Raw genomic sequence first — 18,578 nt, forward strand, 5'->3', positions numbered from 1 at the left:
TTTCATCATTTTTAATATTTTTGCCAATCCCTTATGGCTTGAAATGTTTCTGTGAGAAAGCAGATGACAGTCTTATGGGAACTCCCTTGTAGGTAACTATCTTCCTCTTTGTGGTTTTAAGGTTCTCTTCTTGTATTTAAACTCTGCCATTTTTATTATGATGTGTATTGTTGTAGGCCTCTTTGAGTCCATCTTGTTTGGGACTCTCTGTTCTTCCTGGACTTGTGTGTCTTTTTCCTTTACCAGATTAGGGAAATTTTTGGTCATCATTTTTTCAAATAGGTTCTCAATACCTTGTGCTCTAGCTTCACCTTCTAGTTACCCCTATGATATGGATGGTGTTACACTGCATGTTGTCCCAATGGTCCCTATACTATCCTCATTTTTTAATAATCTTTTCTCTTTTTGGTGCTCTGACTGGGTGTTGTTTCCTACCTTGTCTGCCAAATTGCTGATTCAATCCTCTGTATCATCTAACCTACTGCTTATTCTTTCCAGGGTATTACTTATTTCAGGTATTTTTAATTTCTGTCTGGTCCTTTTTTATCATCTGTATGTCCTCTTTAATGCTGTTGAACATTTTTGTAATCATTACTTTTAACTCGATATCTGAGAAATTGTGTGGCTCCATTTTATTAGCTCTTCTGGAGCATCCTCTTGTTCCTTCATTTGGGGCCTGTTTCTTTGTCTTCCCATTTTGGCTGCCTCTTTGTGTTTGTTTGTTTGTTTGTTGGTATTAGGTAGACTTGCAAGACTCTGGTACAGGCCTATGTCAGTCACCACCTATGACTGTCCATGGGCAATATGTTTGGATCGATCAGTGATCCATAGGTTCCCTCTGCTGGGCTGGGTGCTTGAGGAAAGGACCAAGGTATGCACCAAGACCAGCTTTTACCTGCACTGTTCCCAGAGTGTGTCAGCAAAAGTCTCAAAAGTACCCACAGTCGCTTCTGCCTGCAAGCTACCTGTTAGTCCTTGTCACTGACAGAGCCTCTGGCTGTCCATCTCAGCAGGACTGAAGTTCCACACGGTGGGGCAAGAGGGATTCCTGAGGCGGAGGCTATCGTTTCTCCTAAGCTGATGCCATCTGGAGAGGAGCGATCTGCCCCAGAAAGACAGCTTCTGCAATATAGGGGGATGACTGACTGAGCACAGTGATTTGGCAGCTGACCCTTCAGCTCTCTCTCCAGTCCACCAACCACAGACTCTCCTTATGCTGCTTTAGTTTGCTCTGCCCTCTTTTCACTGGAGCCCACAGTAAGTGGCTACAAATGAAATTTTGTAGGTTGGCCCTTTAAGAGGGTAACTGTGTTTCTAGCTGTCTTTCCCTGGCAGGGGGAAACCCCACTGCTTTTCACAGCTGGATGTTATATAGGTACTTTTTCCAGTTGTGATGCTATGGGCTGGGGAGTCTGTCTTGGGGTTTAGATCCCACAGTTCTCAGAGGGAACCCCCCCACAGCTGAGATATACCTCCAGAACTTCAACTGCCACCAATTGTAGCCCAGCCAGCCCTCTCACATTTCTGCACTTTCTACCAGTTTCAATGTGGGTTCTCCTGTAAGTCCTTGGTTATAAGGCTTCTCTCCAGCTAGTGTTCATTTGGGTTATTCAGGATGATTCTTCTATAATTTAGTTGTAACTTCGTTATGTATCAGGAGGACGTTAGTGTAGCTCCCACCTAACCCATCTTGGATCCCTGCTTAATTTTATTTTAGGTTTTATTTAATTAAGCTACTGAGAACATCATGACTGCTACCAAAACTATTTTAATTCTCCAAATGTAAGGTTTTTTGGACAGGATCGTCATTGTGTTTTCTTTTTTCTTTTTTTTTTCTGGGCACTATCTAAAATCTAAATTGTTTGTGACTTTTGTTCTAACCAATGTAGCTGTGGAACCTCAGTTCTCTTAACTTCATTTGTTCCAGAAGGCTATTCGAAGAGCAATTAGTTTGAAAACCAAATCATTTTTCCCATTAAAAATAATGTAAATTGAATTAATTTGTTGTGGACCTCCAAATAATTGCCTGTTTTAACCTTTTTTATATACAGTACATGGCTAATGCACTGTTGAATCTATTAATTAACAATTTAAAACAAAAAGGACTTAAAGTATAAATGAAAATTCAACAAAAATTAAGTGAAATGTACAGTAAAAAATGAAAATTTTTGTATACACTAGATTTATCTTTAATGTTGAGAGCTATTGATGACTGAATATGGAGAGGAGGGATGGAGGGATGTTATTGTTTGGAAGGGGAGTCCCCTTCCATAAAAATGTCAGGTAGCTGGTCTGGGTGTTTTTTCCCTTTTGTCTCTTTGTTCTACTACTAGATCTTGCTTTAGGCTTACTTGGCCTCTGTTTCACTAAAAACCTATTGAATGATTTTTGGTTTTGCCTGTGTTTTACACTTGACTGAAGTGAAACACTGCTTTGTCATTCATTGTACAAGTTTATTGCAAGGTTTGCTACTTTGTCAGGGTGATATTTCTCAATAAAACTTTGCATTCCTTGCCGTTTCCCAAGCATTTCCTTGATTAGTAGAGTAGGAATATCCTCCCTTCCCTCTTTTTCTGCCTCTTCAATTGCAAATTGAACAAATTAAGTTTGAGGACATTGGCTTGACTGTATTCATCACATTCTTTTTGTTTCTTTTGTTTTTAGGGAAACAAGTTGTGACAATTCTAAGCCTTAATTCTAAGCAATTCTATGTTACAGGATTTTTGACAGGCTGAGCAGTGGTTCTCACTTTAAAAAGAGTTACTCGCCCTGGCTGGCGTAGCTCAGTGGATTGAGTACGGGCTGCGAACCAAATCATCGCAGGTTTGATTCCCAGTCAGGGCACATGCCTGGATTGCAGGCCATGGCCCCCAGCAACCGCACATTGATGTTTCTCTCTCTTTCTCCCTCCCCTCCCTCTCTAAAAATAAAGAAATACATAAAATCTAAAAAAAAAAAAAAAAAGAGCTTACTCAAAATTGGATTTGTGTGCCCCACCCACCAGATTTTCTGATACAGTATATCTGGGGTAGGACCGAAGAATTTGCATTTCTAACAATTAGTACACTGAAATAGTACAGTGAAGTTGTGCTTGTTCACCCATGTGCATTCCAATCCACTCGCTTTGGCTGCCAGGTTGCATCACTGTCGTGCAAACTATTCTTGTTATATTAATAATGGCTGTACTTTTTCTAGACAGGCCTCATATATTACCACTACCACCAGATTAGACTGAGGTTTGAGGACAAGGGGTGTTTAGGATACATTTTATATATGACCTAACAGAGACCCTGATAAGATAGTTCAAAGTAAGCCAATATCTGAAGATGTTTTACAATTCATCAGACAAACTTCTATATCAGTTCACTATAACCTAAAATGAAACCCCATTTTTCTTAAGGTCCCATTGAACTTTAACTTCTGTATTTACATATAAATTTGCTGCATATTTTCCTTCCTCCTTATCCCAAAGAAGGAAAAAGTTTTGAAAGAAGGTCTCTCCTTAAATATAAGATGGGTGTATTCCATTTCTCATTTAGGAAACATGCTTAATATGTTTTTGCATACTTAGTCTGTGAACATATAGGTACTTTCACTTATGACATACATGAGTGATAGGGAAGAATATTATATAATTGGGAGCTTGAAGAGAGAGATATGTGGGTGTTAATCAACAGACTGGAAAAAGGGTTTTGGCAAGACAGTATATTGTATAGAAAAGATTTTTTGAATTTCTCCTCTCTCTCCCCACAAGTTCACCTATTCATTCCCTTGCTTATTTGTATAGCCCCTTTTTAAAAAAAATAATTTGAACATATAAGTAAGATGTGAATATATTTTCATTATAAAACATTCAACAATATAATAAAGCCAAGCTCCTTGAGCACCTCTGCTCTCCTTTCCCATCTTCTCAGTTACCTTCTCACAGGTAACCACTGTGATTACTTTGGTCTATAGCCTTACAGAGAAGTAAACATTGTGCAAGTGTTTTGTGTTGCATTTTGCTTTTGTTGGTGTTTTGTATGATGGTTTTGTGCTGGGTGTGTGGTATCATATAGACTGTTTTCTGATTTTCTTGATTTTCTGCCTGCTGGACCTAATCATTTCTAATTGAGGGATGTTAAGCCTCCAACTATCTGCTTCTTCTTGCAGTTCTATCAGTTTTTTCTTCATGTAGTTTAACACTATTATTAGGTACATACACATTAAGAATTGTGTCTTGGAGAATTGACCCCTTTATCATTATATAATGCCCTTCTTTATCTCTAATAACTTAGGTCTGCTCTGCTCTGTCTAGAGTTAGCATAGCTCTTCCTGCTTTCTTTTGATTAGTGTTCACATGGTATTTTCATCCCATCCATTTTTTTTCATCCATTTACTTTTAATCTATATGTGTCTTTACATTTAAAATGGATTTCATGTAAACAACATATATTTGGGTCATTTTTTTGATTCACTCTGAAAATCTCTTTTAATTGATACATTTAGACCATTGACACTCAAAATTGTTATGTAGTTGGATTAATATCTACAATATTAGTTACTGTTTTCTATTTATTACCTTTGAACTTTCTTCCTATTTTTGTTATCCACTCTTTTTCTACCTTCTGAAGTTTTAATTGAGCATTTTATGTGATGTCATTTTTTTCCCTTCTTAGCTTATAAATTTTACTTCTTTTTTTTACTTTCTTTAGTGGTTTCCCTTGAGTTTGCAATGTAGCTTTACAATTAATCCAGGTTCACTTTCAAGTAACATTCTACTACTTCTTATAATAATATAATAATACTAATTCATTTCTGTCATTACTGTCGTTTATTTCACCTGAAGCATTCATAAGCATGGCATGTATACACACACACACACAGATATACATAAACATATATAATTATTACATTGTTGCCGTCATTTGAATAAACTTTTTGTTAAATCAATTAAGAATAAGAAAATTAAAATTTTCATTTTACTTTCACTTATTTCTTCAGCGTTCTTTCTTTCTTTATGTAGATCTGAGTTCTCACCTATATTATTTTTCTCCTAGCTAAAGAACTTATTAAAACATTGGTTGCGCCCTGGCTGGGTAGCTCAGTTGGTTGGAGCATTGTCCCAAACTCCAGAAGTTGGCCAGTTCGATTCCCAGTCAAGGCACATACCTAGGTTGCAAGTTCAATCCCTGGTTGGGATGCATACGAGAGGCAGCTGATTGATGTTCCTTTCTTTCTCTCTCTCTCCCTTACTCTCTCCCTCTCCCTCTCTCCTTGTCTCTCTTCCTCTCTTTTCCACCCCCTTCATGTCTCTAAATATGTCCTTTGTTAAGGATAAAAATAAATAAAAATAAATAAACCATTTATTGCAAGGTAGGTCTACTGGCAACAAACTCAATTTGTCTGTCTGAAAAAGTCCTTATTTGTCTTTCACTTTTGAAGGGTAATTTTGCTGGGTACAGAACTTGAAGTTGGTGGGGTTTTTCTTTCAACATTTTTAATATTTTATTTCAATATCTTGAATGCATGATTTCTGAGGAGAAGTCAGATGTAATTCTCATCTTTGGTCCTCTATAGGTAAGGTGTTTTTTCCCTCTAGCTTCTTTCAGAATTTTTTTCCTTATCTTTGATTTTCTGTAATATACCTAGATGTAGTTTTGTTTTGTTTTTGTTTTCTGGGTTTTATTTGTTTGTTTTTTTTAATTCATTTTGCCTGGTGTTCTCTGAGCTTCCTAGATCTGTTGTTTGGTGTCTGGCAATAATTTAGGGAAATTCTCAGTCACTGTTGTTTCAAATATTTCTCCTATTTCTCTTTTTCTTCTTCTGGTCTTCCTCTTACACATATGTTACACTTTTTGTAGCTGTCCTACAGTTCTTGTATTTTCTCTTCTGTTTTTTTTTCAGTATTGTCTTTGCTTTTTGATTTTGAGGATTCTTTTGATATATCCTTTAACTTAAAGATGCATTTGTCATTTCTGTGATTTTTGCCTTGTCATTTTTTCTTGATAGGTTACCATGATATACTAGGGAAAAAGAACTGCAGTAAATAGGCTTTTATTTAATGTGATGATGAGGTGTGGTGGGGAGGGGAAACTTTCTATAGTCCTGTGATTAGGTCTCAGTCTTTTAATGAGTCCGTGCCTGTGGACTGTGAACTTTGCAAGTGTTTTCCAGTATTTTCCCCCCATAGCTGGGACACGATGGCTAGAGTAGATGGGATATTTCTCTTCCCCAGGTCAGTTAGACTCTGCTAATACCCCAGCAAATTAGACTGTGGTAACTAGTTTACCACAGGCAGGCCTTGTTAAGAAGAACACAGTGCTCTGGTATATTTCTAAACAGTTCCTTCTCTCCTCCCCTCTGCCAGAAGCCAGAGGGATTTGTCTTGGTATTTACTGTGGGAACCTAGTAGAGCTTCCAGAGGTAAAACTCATAGAAGTGTGGGAGCTCCCTACCCCCATGAATGAGTCTCCCTAGAGTTTAACTCTCGACTTGTCCACATTGTGCCTCTAGCAGTTTTTCAGCTACAGTTCAAGTTTTCCTACCCTGCCACAATGGTTTCTACTTGAGTCTTTGCTCTGGTAAGTTGCAATTCCCTATATTTGTATGTCTCCAGTTTTGGAGGCAGAAGTTTGCTGTGTCCTCCTTTCTCTTATAAATCAAAAAAAGAGTTGCCTGTTCAGCTTTTTACTTGTTGTTAGGACTGAGTGACAAATGCCAAGCTCCTCCCATGCAAAACTGGAAACTGGAAGTTTGCCCTTTCCTTTTAAAAAAGAAGTACCAGACTGATTTTCCACTATTATCTCATTGACCAGAACTTAGTCATATGGCTGCAAGGGAGGCTGGGTTATGGGGTCTTTTCTCTGGGAAGAAGTATACTCAGCTAAGAATCTGGGGTTCCTTTGCTAAGGAAGAAGGGGGGAATGGACATTTGGAGATAACTAGTGGTGACTACCATACATAGATGATATTATTAGTCCCATTCTATGGAAGAGGTAAGGTGAAGAGCTGTTGTTCCTTAGGAGCCCAGCAGATTACTGTCAGGCCACATAACACGTCATTCATGGGTAATGCTGAACAAGAGAAATGAGGTACTTCTGCTCTTCCTTCATGTAACAGGGTCTTTTATACAAAGCAAAGCAAATGGAAGCTGTAGACAATACATTCTGGATATTCAGACAGTCCCTAGGGCCCAGGCATCCATTTTAGGAAAGGGATAAACACATTTAGGTATATTCATGGGGGTAATGCAGAACTACATGGTAACACACTTACTCTATCGGTACTTATGTTAAGGTAAAGGCCATATATTACTATTTTATGACATTAAAAATTGAACAATATGACATGTTGTACAGGTAATATGTACTTTTTGAGTTAATCTGTGAGAAAATGGAGTAGAAAGTGGCACAACAATCTTGACCAATGATTATTAACCCCTCTTGGACCAAATGTTTCCTCTGAGATTCTGATGAAAATTTGTACAGATCTTCTCTCTAGAAAAGCAGACATTTGCTACTACTCACAAAGCTTAGCATACAATTTCAGGCCTGATGCCCATCCATTAAACTGGTATTTCAAGAAAGGCTTTGGGAAATGTTCTAAAAAGGAAACTTAAGGTAGGGATAAAGGAAGAGTCCCACTTTTTCTCTTCTACTACAATACATATGCCAAGATCAGAGTGGTTGTAAGTTCAGCATGAAGCCTTCCAGACCCTGATAATTTGGAGCATTTAAAAAATACAAACAGCCTCTTCAATATAGTTAGGATGGCAGCTTGTCTTTGTTCACTCATTCCACAGTATGTCTTGGGGATCTGTCCATCAGTCTTCCCATTTTTCAGAAGCATGATACATTCTCTCTACATTTCCTATCAGGTTGATGTATTTCTGGAGAAAGGAAAAAAACACGTAAATATTAAAAAAGAGACCAATAAAGGTATGAGGTATTTGCTATAATTATTGACTAAATGACTGCAAACTCTTCAGAATGTAAATAAGCCTGAGGGTTGAATACGATCAGTTATAAAATCATGAAAGGTAAGAGTAAAGTGAATAGAAATGTTGCAGCAAATTGTAACATAAAAATGAGAAGGCTTCCCTTATAGCTCAAAAGATATAACTTTAGAAAAAACAGAAGGACTATTTTACATGACGGGTAAGTATGGGAGGGAGATGACGGAGGAGAAGAAAGGCATGTCATAAACAGTAATAGGCTGATAGTGGCAAGCTCTCAGAACATTATGCTCTGCAAAACTCTGCCTCTCCCATGACTACTATAGGGCAGGAAAACCTCAGAACCAGCCAAGTGTTGACCCCGGAGGCTGCCAGGTGATACCGAGGCAGTGCTGGAGCTCTGCTGGGGTGTGGGGAAGGGATACTAACATAATACAAGTAGGCTTCCCAACCCTGGCACTTTCTCTCACCCCACTTCCACCTCCCCAGCCCCTGAGGACTAAATAGTTATATCCTGAAACAGAGGAGTTGGGGTACTGGAAAGTCTTCTAGAAGGGCCTCCTGGTTAAGATGTGGGAAGTTGAGTACAGATTGCAACATCAGAGGTTTCTCAGCTTGATGCATCCCCATCTGTCTCCCTCCAAACTCTCCAGGAGTAGCACCAGTTTTCACTCTCTCCCCAGGTTTTCTCTACAAGTTCAGGTAGATGAGAATCTTAAGGATGTGTGTATGAGTGTATGAGGTAAAGATAAGACATAGACATAGAAAGGATTCAAGCATTTTGAAAGAAAAATAACCAGCTGAATAAACTCAAGCAGAAGAAGCAGGACAAGAAATTAAAGTGAGCATAGTAAAGATAAGATAGTGGGAAACCAGAGAGATAAGGAAAGAAATCAGGAAACCAGAAGCAAGAACAACAGTTATAGAAACATTGAAGATATTGTAAGTATAACATATTCTTGAACTAAAATATTCAGTGGATGGGCTGGAAAACACAGTGAATATGTGTAAAAAATGAAGATATGATTCGCAAGAGAGGTCAAGGAATTAATTCTTAGAAGGTATCTAGAAAGGATAGAGATGCAAAGAATAAAAAAACGTTAAGAGGCATGGAGGGTAGAGAGAAAAGGGCCAGTATCTGTATAAAGAAAATTCGAGCCCTGGCTGGTGTAGCTCAGCGGATTGACCACTGGCTTGATGAGCCAAAGGGTCACCAGTTTGATTCCCAGTCAGGGCACATGCCTGGGTTGTGGGCCAGGTACCCAGTTGGGTGGTGTGCGAGAGGCAACCACACATTGATGTTTCTCTCCCTTACTTTCTCCTTCCCTTCCCCTCTCTAAAAGAAAAAAATCTTAAAAAAAAAAAATTCAGATTGAAATTAGTAAACTGAGGGAAGAAAATCTTTGAAGAAATAACTGCAATTTCAGTTCTGTTTCATTTTTAAATTAATTATTGAGGTCATTATTTCAACATTTATATTGTTAATGCAATGTGCCAAATCTGTTCAGAGCATGAATAAGAGTGAAAAGGTTCCAACCTGACTGGTGTAGCTCAGTGGATTGTGTGCAGGCTGCGAACCAAAGCATCACAGGTTCGATTCCCAGTCAGGGCACATGCCTGGGTTGCAGGCCATGGCCCCCAGCAACTGCACATTGATGTTTCTCTCTCTCTCTTTCTCCCTCCCTTCCCTCTCTAAAAAATAAATAAATAAAATCTTTTTAAAAAGATTAAATCATTACAGTTAACTTAGAACTGTAAAAAAAAAAAGAATGAAAAGGTTCCTGCTGTCCTGAAGCTCAAATTCCAGATAGCTACAGGCAGACAATAAACAACTAAACAAAAAAGTACTGGGAAGTGATAGGTGCTTTAATGACAGTAAAAATGTGATGTGACAGAGGGAAAGGGGGGGTTGGGGGGGCGCGTTTAAACTGGTACTCAGAGAAGTCTCAAAAGTGGTAAAATTTAAGCTAAGATTTAAATTCCAAGGATTTAGCAATGTGAAGATAGAACTAGGGAGCCTCCCTTGTAGAGAGAATGAGCTACACTAGCTCAGGAACAAAGGAAGACACTGCAGCTGCAGCCTGGAGGGCTAGGGTGGGTGGACCCAGCTGAGGCTGAAAGTGTAACCAGTAAGCAGATCATGTAGAACCTGTAGACCATGTAAAGAGATCAGGGTGGATTAAAGAAAAAACTATTATATCATCATATAAGCAATGTATTTACAGTTACATGACATCTTTATGATCAATTATATCAGGTTGAACTTAGGAAACAGACAATATTAAACTATTTTGACCTACAAAAGCATGGATTTCTTATGTTTCAACCTAATGCATGCTAACCAAGCAAGAGTCTGTGCATCCTGAGCCTTTTAAAAGATGTTTGCATCACTATATCATCTATTATTACCACCTGAATTTCTCATATAAAAGACATAAAAATTTGTGTTGGAGGCAAAAGAGTGATCTTGTTTGCATTCATGATGGGATGCCACTTTGAAGTATTTTCAGTCAGATTTGGCAGAAGTTTACTGGGATCCTACTGTGTGCCACCTGTGGCCATGTTAGCTACCAAGAATACAAAGATAAATAAGTCATGCGCCTGCCACAAGGAGATCACTAGTGAAAAGAGATCCACGTCAAGATAAGTTCAGCCCAGGTTCCCTTGAGAATTCTCAGGATTCTAACTGGTAGGGTAGATCATACCAGGAGATATTAACAGATCATAATGCATGAGGTATCCCAAGAGGAAGGAAGTGTGTGTGTTTCTCACTGACATGATTTCTCATTTAATTATGAAAAAGGTAGCTCGAAGGCTCACTCAGACTGATGTTTGAAAAGAAAGAATACCAAATGTTCCTACTAAAAAATTATACTCCATGGACCACAAAACCTAAGTAGATAGACATAGATGTGAATTTTGTGTGCTTTGTGGGGCTGCTCTGGCTTGCTTCCTAGTTTTCCCTTCATCTAGGGGCAGAATAAGGAATGTCAAATGATGGGTCAGGCAAAAAACCCCAAGCTCTGCAGGACAAAAGAACTCAGAGCAAGTTAAAGGACAGCAACTCTAACAGCCAGGGGACAATGGATGTGATGTGAAATTCAAGTGCCTTTTAGTGTAACTCTCACTTTTATCACTAAGACTCCAATATTTCTTTTGGCAGTTGTTCAACAGGGTACTGATACTATTGTTATAAGTTCTACTCTTTATTTTTAATTTTATTAATTTTAGAGAGAGAGAGGAAGAGAAAGAGACAGACATTGATTGCTGTTCCACTTATTTATGCATTCATTGGTTGATTCTTGTATGTGCCCTGACCAAAGATCAAACCCACACCCTGGTGTATCAGGAAGATGCTCCAACCAACTAAGCTACCCAGCCAGGGCTACAAGTTCCAGTCTTGACTTGCTCTGTGACCTCCTAGAAGGTGCACCTCTGTGGGCTTTCTTATCCTCACCTGCAAATTGAAGGCATTGATGAATTTAACAGCTTTAACTCTAAAATGTGATACCTGTACTACACAGAAGCTTCACTGAGTATCTAGCACAGTATTTTCAATTTGTGGAGTATTCATTCTAGTGATATTGAGGCAAACCCTTGAATTTTAATTGTAATCTGTAGGCCTTGAACTCTTGACACAGTGAATATTTTTACAGCAAAATCAATAACTTAGTATAATTATCCAGGTGGTGGACTTATGAGATTCTCTCAGATATCCACACCTGGGGAAAGGGAGCTGATGGGCACAAAGGGAGAAAATAACATTAATGTCACATACTCTTACATGTAAATGAGAGGCAAACATGTCAGATCCTGCAATAACTGAACAAAATTTTTTTGATCAATAAATTCAGGTCCAGTCATTAAGAGGTTGTCCCCTCACAAGATTTTCCATCCTGGAAGTGGAAGGAGTTACTTGTTCATTCATATTCTGGCTCCTGTGAAAAATCTTCCCTCGCATTCCTTGAGCCAGTGAGTCACTTCCTCCCTCAAACCTCTATAGCTTCCTTTATTTGCAGCCTTGCCCTGACCCTGTGGACACAGGAGAGGTCTAGGTCCTCTAGTTGGGAAGGAATGGAGCTTTAGGCAACAGGCCACACACTTTGAAGAGGATCCTCCATGCAGGAGAAAGTAGCCCGTGGTCTGGTGAATGCTGTGTGGGATTCAAGAAACACCCATAAAGCCCTGGCTGGTGTAGCTCAGTGGATTGAGCGCAGGCTGTGAACCAACGCATCACAGGTTCAATTCCCAGTCAAGGCACATGCCTGGGTTGCAGGCCATGGGCTCCAGCAACTGCACATTGATGTTTCTCTCTCTCCCTTTCTCCCTCCCTTCCCTCTCTAAAAATAAATAAATAAATAAAATCTTAAAAAAATAAATTTAAAAAAGTTACTTTCATTGATGATAAATGTAGCATTAAAAAAAAGAAGAAGAAGAAGAAAGAAAAAAGAAACACCCATAGAAGGTACAGCAGGTTTTGGATTTATTTTATAGCTCATGGAAATATCTGAAATAAATATTGGCTCAGCAGTAACCTGACATGAGAAACACTCAGCTAAACCAGACTCTGTGGTTATAAAAAACAAGGAGTGTGTATCCAAATAATGGTGGCTGTGCCTCTGAGCTTTTAGAAAAAAAAAAAAAAAAAGAGCAGAAAGCATTGATTGCTTGGATTCTGTTAGATGCCCTTCCTGGCCAGCCCAGATTTCATTTGTTTTTCCTGAAGCCAGAAACTCCTGAGATGGATACAGTATCTTCCTGACTAGGAAGCCATTTCAAATGCCTTTTGTTTTACACTTTATTTAATCCAGACCTTTTTTGACTAATATAATGAAAATACCAACCATAAAAAATAATGAGGATAAAGATTAAAATATTTTCCCTTGGAAGAAAAAAAGGAAAGTAAATGTTTTCCTTCCTGAGTAGAAATACCTCCACATCTCTGTGTAGAAGAAACTAGACATGCTGGAGAGATGTTAGGAATCCAGGATATCATCTTGTTTCTGAGAAAATTTAGAAAGTTTGAGCCATAAGTCATGATTGAGCTCCTGAGTAGAGGTTTTATTTCTTATGAAATAAAGTCAGTGTTAACTTGCCATCAGCTGGTTTTATTTTTTAAAGAAAATATAATATACTGATATTTAAACCTGGGGAAATGGCTACTGTAACATCAACAACTAGTGAAGAGTAGCTTGAATCTGCCTTTTAGCTGGTTTGTCTTGTATAACTTGTCAGTTTATTAACAGAGTAGCATGACTTAGTAGTAGTGTTCTTCGGAATTGGCTATCCCAGCATAAACACAACAAACTCTTCTGTATAGGGTCATGATACATAGATGATGGGGATTAATAATGCAAGGAAAGACTCAGGCCACAACTTCCTGCTTCAAATACAGGGGTGGGCAAAAGGTTTTCAGTTGTGAGTACATGATCAATTTATTCTTGTATTATTTATTCATTAATTATTATTATTATTATTATTAACCTACTTTTGCCCATCCCTGTACAATGGCTAAAGGGACTGATAAGCATGTATGGGTCCTAAGTCAGGGACCCAGGAGGAGGCACCGAATCTGAAAATGTGTTTCCTTAAGTCTACCAGGTCTTGTTGATGACCCTTCTACAACCAGTCATAGGCCTATGGACTTCCCTTGAGAAAGAGGAGACCATGTTAGAATAGACTTAACCACTCAGGACAGAAACTCTAGAACACTCTGTAGGGGAGGTTGGAGGCAGAGAAACAGCTAAGGTCGTCTCATAAGTTCTTGTAGAGAATCCACCATGAGACAGGAGAGAGATGAGGTACCTGGCATGGTGTGGAACACCAGTGCAGGTGGGAAAGGATATACAACATCCATCTGCCCTTTGAACTTATTTCAAGTTTTTTCTTCAGAGAGAAATACTGTGAGAGCCAGATTAATCAGAGAAATGTGACATGGGGTATGAGGGTGGTACTGAGGAAACAGGACTTCTTTGGAAGGACTGGCCCTCTGTATTTTTTCCTTCCTTTGCTTCTTTGTTCATCTTATATTAATAAGTGCTCAATCTCATGGGGAGGGAGCTCTTTCCACCTGAGAGGCTGTGGAAGTGTGTCTCTGCAGGTAGCCAAGGTGATGCTGGCAGCCACAGAGGCAGCAGTTGTGTGGATGGCTCCTGCAAGAACACTTCACCGTCTGCCAAGAGAGAGGGAGCCCCTGGGCCCTGAGCCATGACACAGATGGGCCCTGGGTCATTCTGCTAGAGAGCCAAAAAGTATTAAAAATAATTACGGAATGAAAAATCCCTTCGTTGTATTCTTCAGGTTATTTAAAAAAAGTAGGTTTATAGGGGGAAAAAACCCTGAAAATGTATAAGAAAGAAAAACGTTTCCAATTAATTGTCCCAACACCTTTTTATCCAATAATTTAAAAGGTGATTTAAACATTTTTTAATTATGCAAATTATCTATCAATACCGTCTCCTTAATAGAAAGCCGTATAGAAAGCTTCACCATTACTCCCCTACAATTCTTTGCCCCTTACCAAATTAAACCTTATCATTGGTTTGGAAAGTGTCCTTTCAGAGTTGTATATATACCACATATACATACACATACACACACACATACACACGATTGATTTGATAGGGGACTCAAACTGTAACCGGAAAAGACACCGGCTTTGGGGCTGCCTGTCACTACCAAATCCAATAAGCAATGACAATGATCGAATCTTTTATAGGCACTTTATTCAGATGGCCGGCAATCCGAGAAGATGGCGGGTTCATACCCTAACAAACCATCTTAATCTTTCTTTCCCGGCCAGATCTTTTATAAGGGGGTTGGGGGAGGGCAAACAGGAGTTAGTGAGAGTCTTTGAAATTCCAAGGGGAGGGGTAGTCGCCTGGTGGGGATGTCTCCAGGTGGTATCTTTAGCCAGCACTCCAGAAGGTCAGTTTTTTTTTCCTCAGGCACCAGATGGGCCTTATCTGTAGTTTCTGGAACAAAAAGCTTAACATACACATTACTTGCTAGATTTCTGGCTATTTACCTTAAGCTAAAATTTTCCAAGTTTTGAGTCCCCTATCATTCCCCACCATTAGTATTAAACTGTCTCATTTCTATGAGATCAGCTTCCTATGGAAGTATTCACTTTGTTGCCGTGCCTGTTTATGGACACTCGATTGTTCAGCAGGGGTTTTAGGAACACACAAACTGCGGACTTACATAAGGGGGCAGACTGTATACAACAACAAGCTATGGTACTGAAGAAAACGACCAGGATAAAAACAATAAAAGCTTCTTGAAGACCAGATATGCTGGGCAGCCAGGAGGTTAGTTTAGACCAATTAATGCCAAAGAATCCTTTTCCCTGTTTTATATTGGACACCACATCATTTATTTGCTTTACTTTATGCTCTCTAAGCTGTGAAGTATCAGTTAGGTTGAAACAGCAGAGTCCCTTAAATTCCTCACATCCATGATTATGTCTCAAAAGAAGGTAGTCTATAGCTGCACGATTTTCCAGTACTGCTTCTCTGACTTGTCCTAATCCTTGACTAATGGCACTAATAGTTTGAGAGGTGGCATTTAAGGCTTTCACCATAGCCCAGGCTAACTTGCTTATTTCTATATTTAAATAAGTTACCATGGTTGGCATCACAAATATAGTTAAAGACACGTATTCAGCAGGGCTCAAGAGGCTTAAATCACTGATTCAATCAGGTGCAAGGGAGACATCCCGTCAAACCCGGGTTAAGTGGGGCTTCTGAGGCATAAACACCGTTAGTCTTCCCAGAGAGCACGGTCCCCCAGAGCTGTTTGCTGAAACATAAGAATAAACTGTTATTCCACATATCAGGAACCATCCTATTGGCTGCTTAACATGGGCATAAGCATAAGATACATCAGTGGTGGTGGTGCAATTCATCTTCACACCTGCTGACAGCACAAGACAGTTTTTAGTGCAGTTGACAAAAATTACATATTCTTTAGCTGGGGTTACATTAGTAACCTTCAATGAAAACATTTCCCTATCTTTTATATTTACCACTGGTCCCCAATTATAAATGTCAGAGTAGGCCGTTTTCTTTTCAATATGCTCAAACATAGTATAGTTTCTAAAGCTTTCCAAAGGGGCACAGACGCCTGTAAGACATGAAGTGAAAGTCTGTTTTACACAAGTTCTTCCTGCAAGACAAAAGTCAGAAATATTCAGGACATTTTTCCCCAAATATACCCAGATGTTTTCATCCCATTTGAATGGAATAAGTTGTCAAACAGGAGGTAATGAAGAGAACATAAGTCACTGTTTTTCAAAGATGACTTTCAGATCTTCTTCCTGTGCTTTCTTTATTCTGGTGTGATGAATCTAAGGTTTTATTCCTGCCAGCTTCACTGCAGTTGGGGTGGTGAAGAGTATATCCAAAGGTCCAGTCCACTTTTCTTCTAGTTGATTTTCTGGGGATCCTGTCCTCCAAATCTTGAGCAGCACCTTATCTCCTGATTTGAACGAATGCAGTGGACCTATGGGAGAGAAGTCCCTAATACATGCAAAGTTATTCATCACAGCTAAGGTCTGATTTAAATATTGCACATATTTTTTTCTACCTTCAGATTTTTATCCATATACATATCTTTCACCCCAATTGTGACCCGAAATGGCTATCTGTACACAATTTTATAGGGACTCAACTGAATCTCACTTCGAGGAGCCACCTTTATCCTGAGCAGGGCAATAAGTAAAGCTTGATCCCAATGAAGATGAGCTTCTTGACACTTTGGCTATAGTTTTCTTCAAAGTGTGGTTCATCTTTTCTACTTTCCCAGAAGCCTGGGGTCCCCATGCCGTATGGAGTCTCCACTTAATTCCTAGGATTTTACTAACCTTCTGTGTGATTTCTGAAACAAAAGCAGGTCCGTTATTGCTCTGAATGCTGTCAGGGAGGCCAAAGCGAGGGATTATTTCCTCTAATAATGCTTTTACTACTTCTGAAGATTTCTCTGTCCTACTGGGATAGGATTCTACCCATCCTGAAAAGGTGTCCACAAAGGTTAACAAATATTTCCACCCTCGGAGCTTTGGCATCTGGGTAAAGTCTATTTGCCAGTCCTCGAATGGGCACTGTCCTTAATATTGCTTTCTTTCTTTCTTTTGGTGGGGTTCTGTTTTGGGATTGTTCTTTTGGCATACAACACATCTAGCAGTTATATTTCTTATTGCTTTAGAAATTCCAGAACCTGTGAGCCACAGTTGACATAGGTGGTTGATGAGTCTTTTCCACAGTGCGTGGCCTCGTGCAAATGCTTTATGACTGGCTCTAATAAATGTTCAGGAAAACAGTATAGCTTCTTTCTTATTCTTTTCTATTGGCTATCAGGACCTTCTTCATTAAAACTCATTCCTTAAGTTTTTCTAAGTCTGCAGTCAAATATTCAGGGTCAAATTTTGACAAGTCCAGAACAAGTACTAATGGCATCATAAATATTCCTTTAGCAGCTTCTTTTGTTGTCTGTTCAGCCAGATTGCTTTCTCTAGCCACTTCAGTTCTCTCTCTTTGATGTCCCGGGCAGTGCATGACTGCCACCTGTAAGGGTGCCTGGACAGCCTCTAATAACTTTAGAATTTTGACTGCATGCTTAATTTCCTTTTTATTGGAGGTTAACAGTCTTTTGTTTTCTCAGATGGAGCCATGTGCATGCAAAATCAAAAAGCTTACCTTGAGTTGATACACACATTTACTCTCTTTCCATGAGACAATTCCAGCACCCTTGTCAATGCAGCCAGTTTAGCCTTCTGGGCAGAGGTTCCTGGCAGCAAGGCCTTGGCCTCCACTATTCCTTGAAGAGTCACAACTGCATCCATCTGTACAGAGAGTCCAGTCTGCTTTTTCTACAGGATGCTTCTGTAAATCAATTCTGCTAGAATACACTTCATCAGTTATTTCAGCACAGTCATGTATTAGTGCAGCTGAGTCAGGGTCTGGGAGAAAAAGGCAGGAATTACTTCACTTACAGTTTAGAGGGAGACATTGGGATTGTCGAGAAGAAAGGGCTTGGTACCTGCCCATTCTTTCAGCAGTCAGACACATATTTTCCTTTTGCTCCAGCAGGCTCAACACTTGCTTCGACACATAACTGGCATAGGCTGCCCCAAGGCAAACTTTTTCAGTTTCCTCCAAGAGCTCTCAGGTGGTTGCCACTCAAGCAGGCTGGCCACACCAGGACAGTGTGATTTAATATCCTTGACAATTATGCGATGGATTGCAAATGCCACTAAGCATTTGGGTGAGGAATCCTAGGGCAATGCCCTGTTTCTCACACACAGATCATTCATTGAAAGGGCTCCAGTAGGCCTGAAAGCCCCAAGGCTGGTGCTGAAGCCAGGTGCACTTTCAGAGACTCAAAAGCCTGAGTGCGTTCCTTTGTCCACTCTAAAGGGCTATATTCTGGTTCCTTCAGAGCCTCACACGGTGGATTAGCAGTGAGCCCAAAGCTTGGAATTCAAATGCAGCTGTCACTTGCCATCCTCAAGAATCTTCTTAACTGATTCCTAGTGTTGGGAGGAGTCCTCTGTGGACTTTTGTTGCACGGCCTGCACTTACTCAGACTTTCTGTTCAGGGATCTCTTATAATGCTCTAAGAGAGAGAGGCCATCCCCTTAAGG

Source organism: Phyllostomus discolor, chromosome 9 (assembly GCF_004126475.2).
Source record: "Phyllostomus discolor isolate MPI-MPIP mPhyDis1 chromosome 9, mPhyDis1.pri.v3, whole genome shotgun sequence".
NCBI classification, from domain to species: Eukaryota; Metazoa; Chordata; class Mammalia; order Chiroptera; family Phyllostomidae; genus Phyllostomus; species Phyllostomus discolor.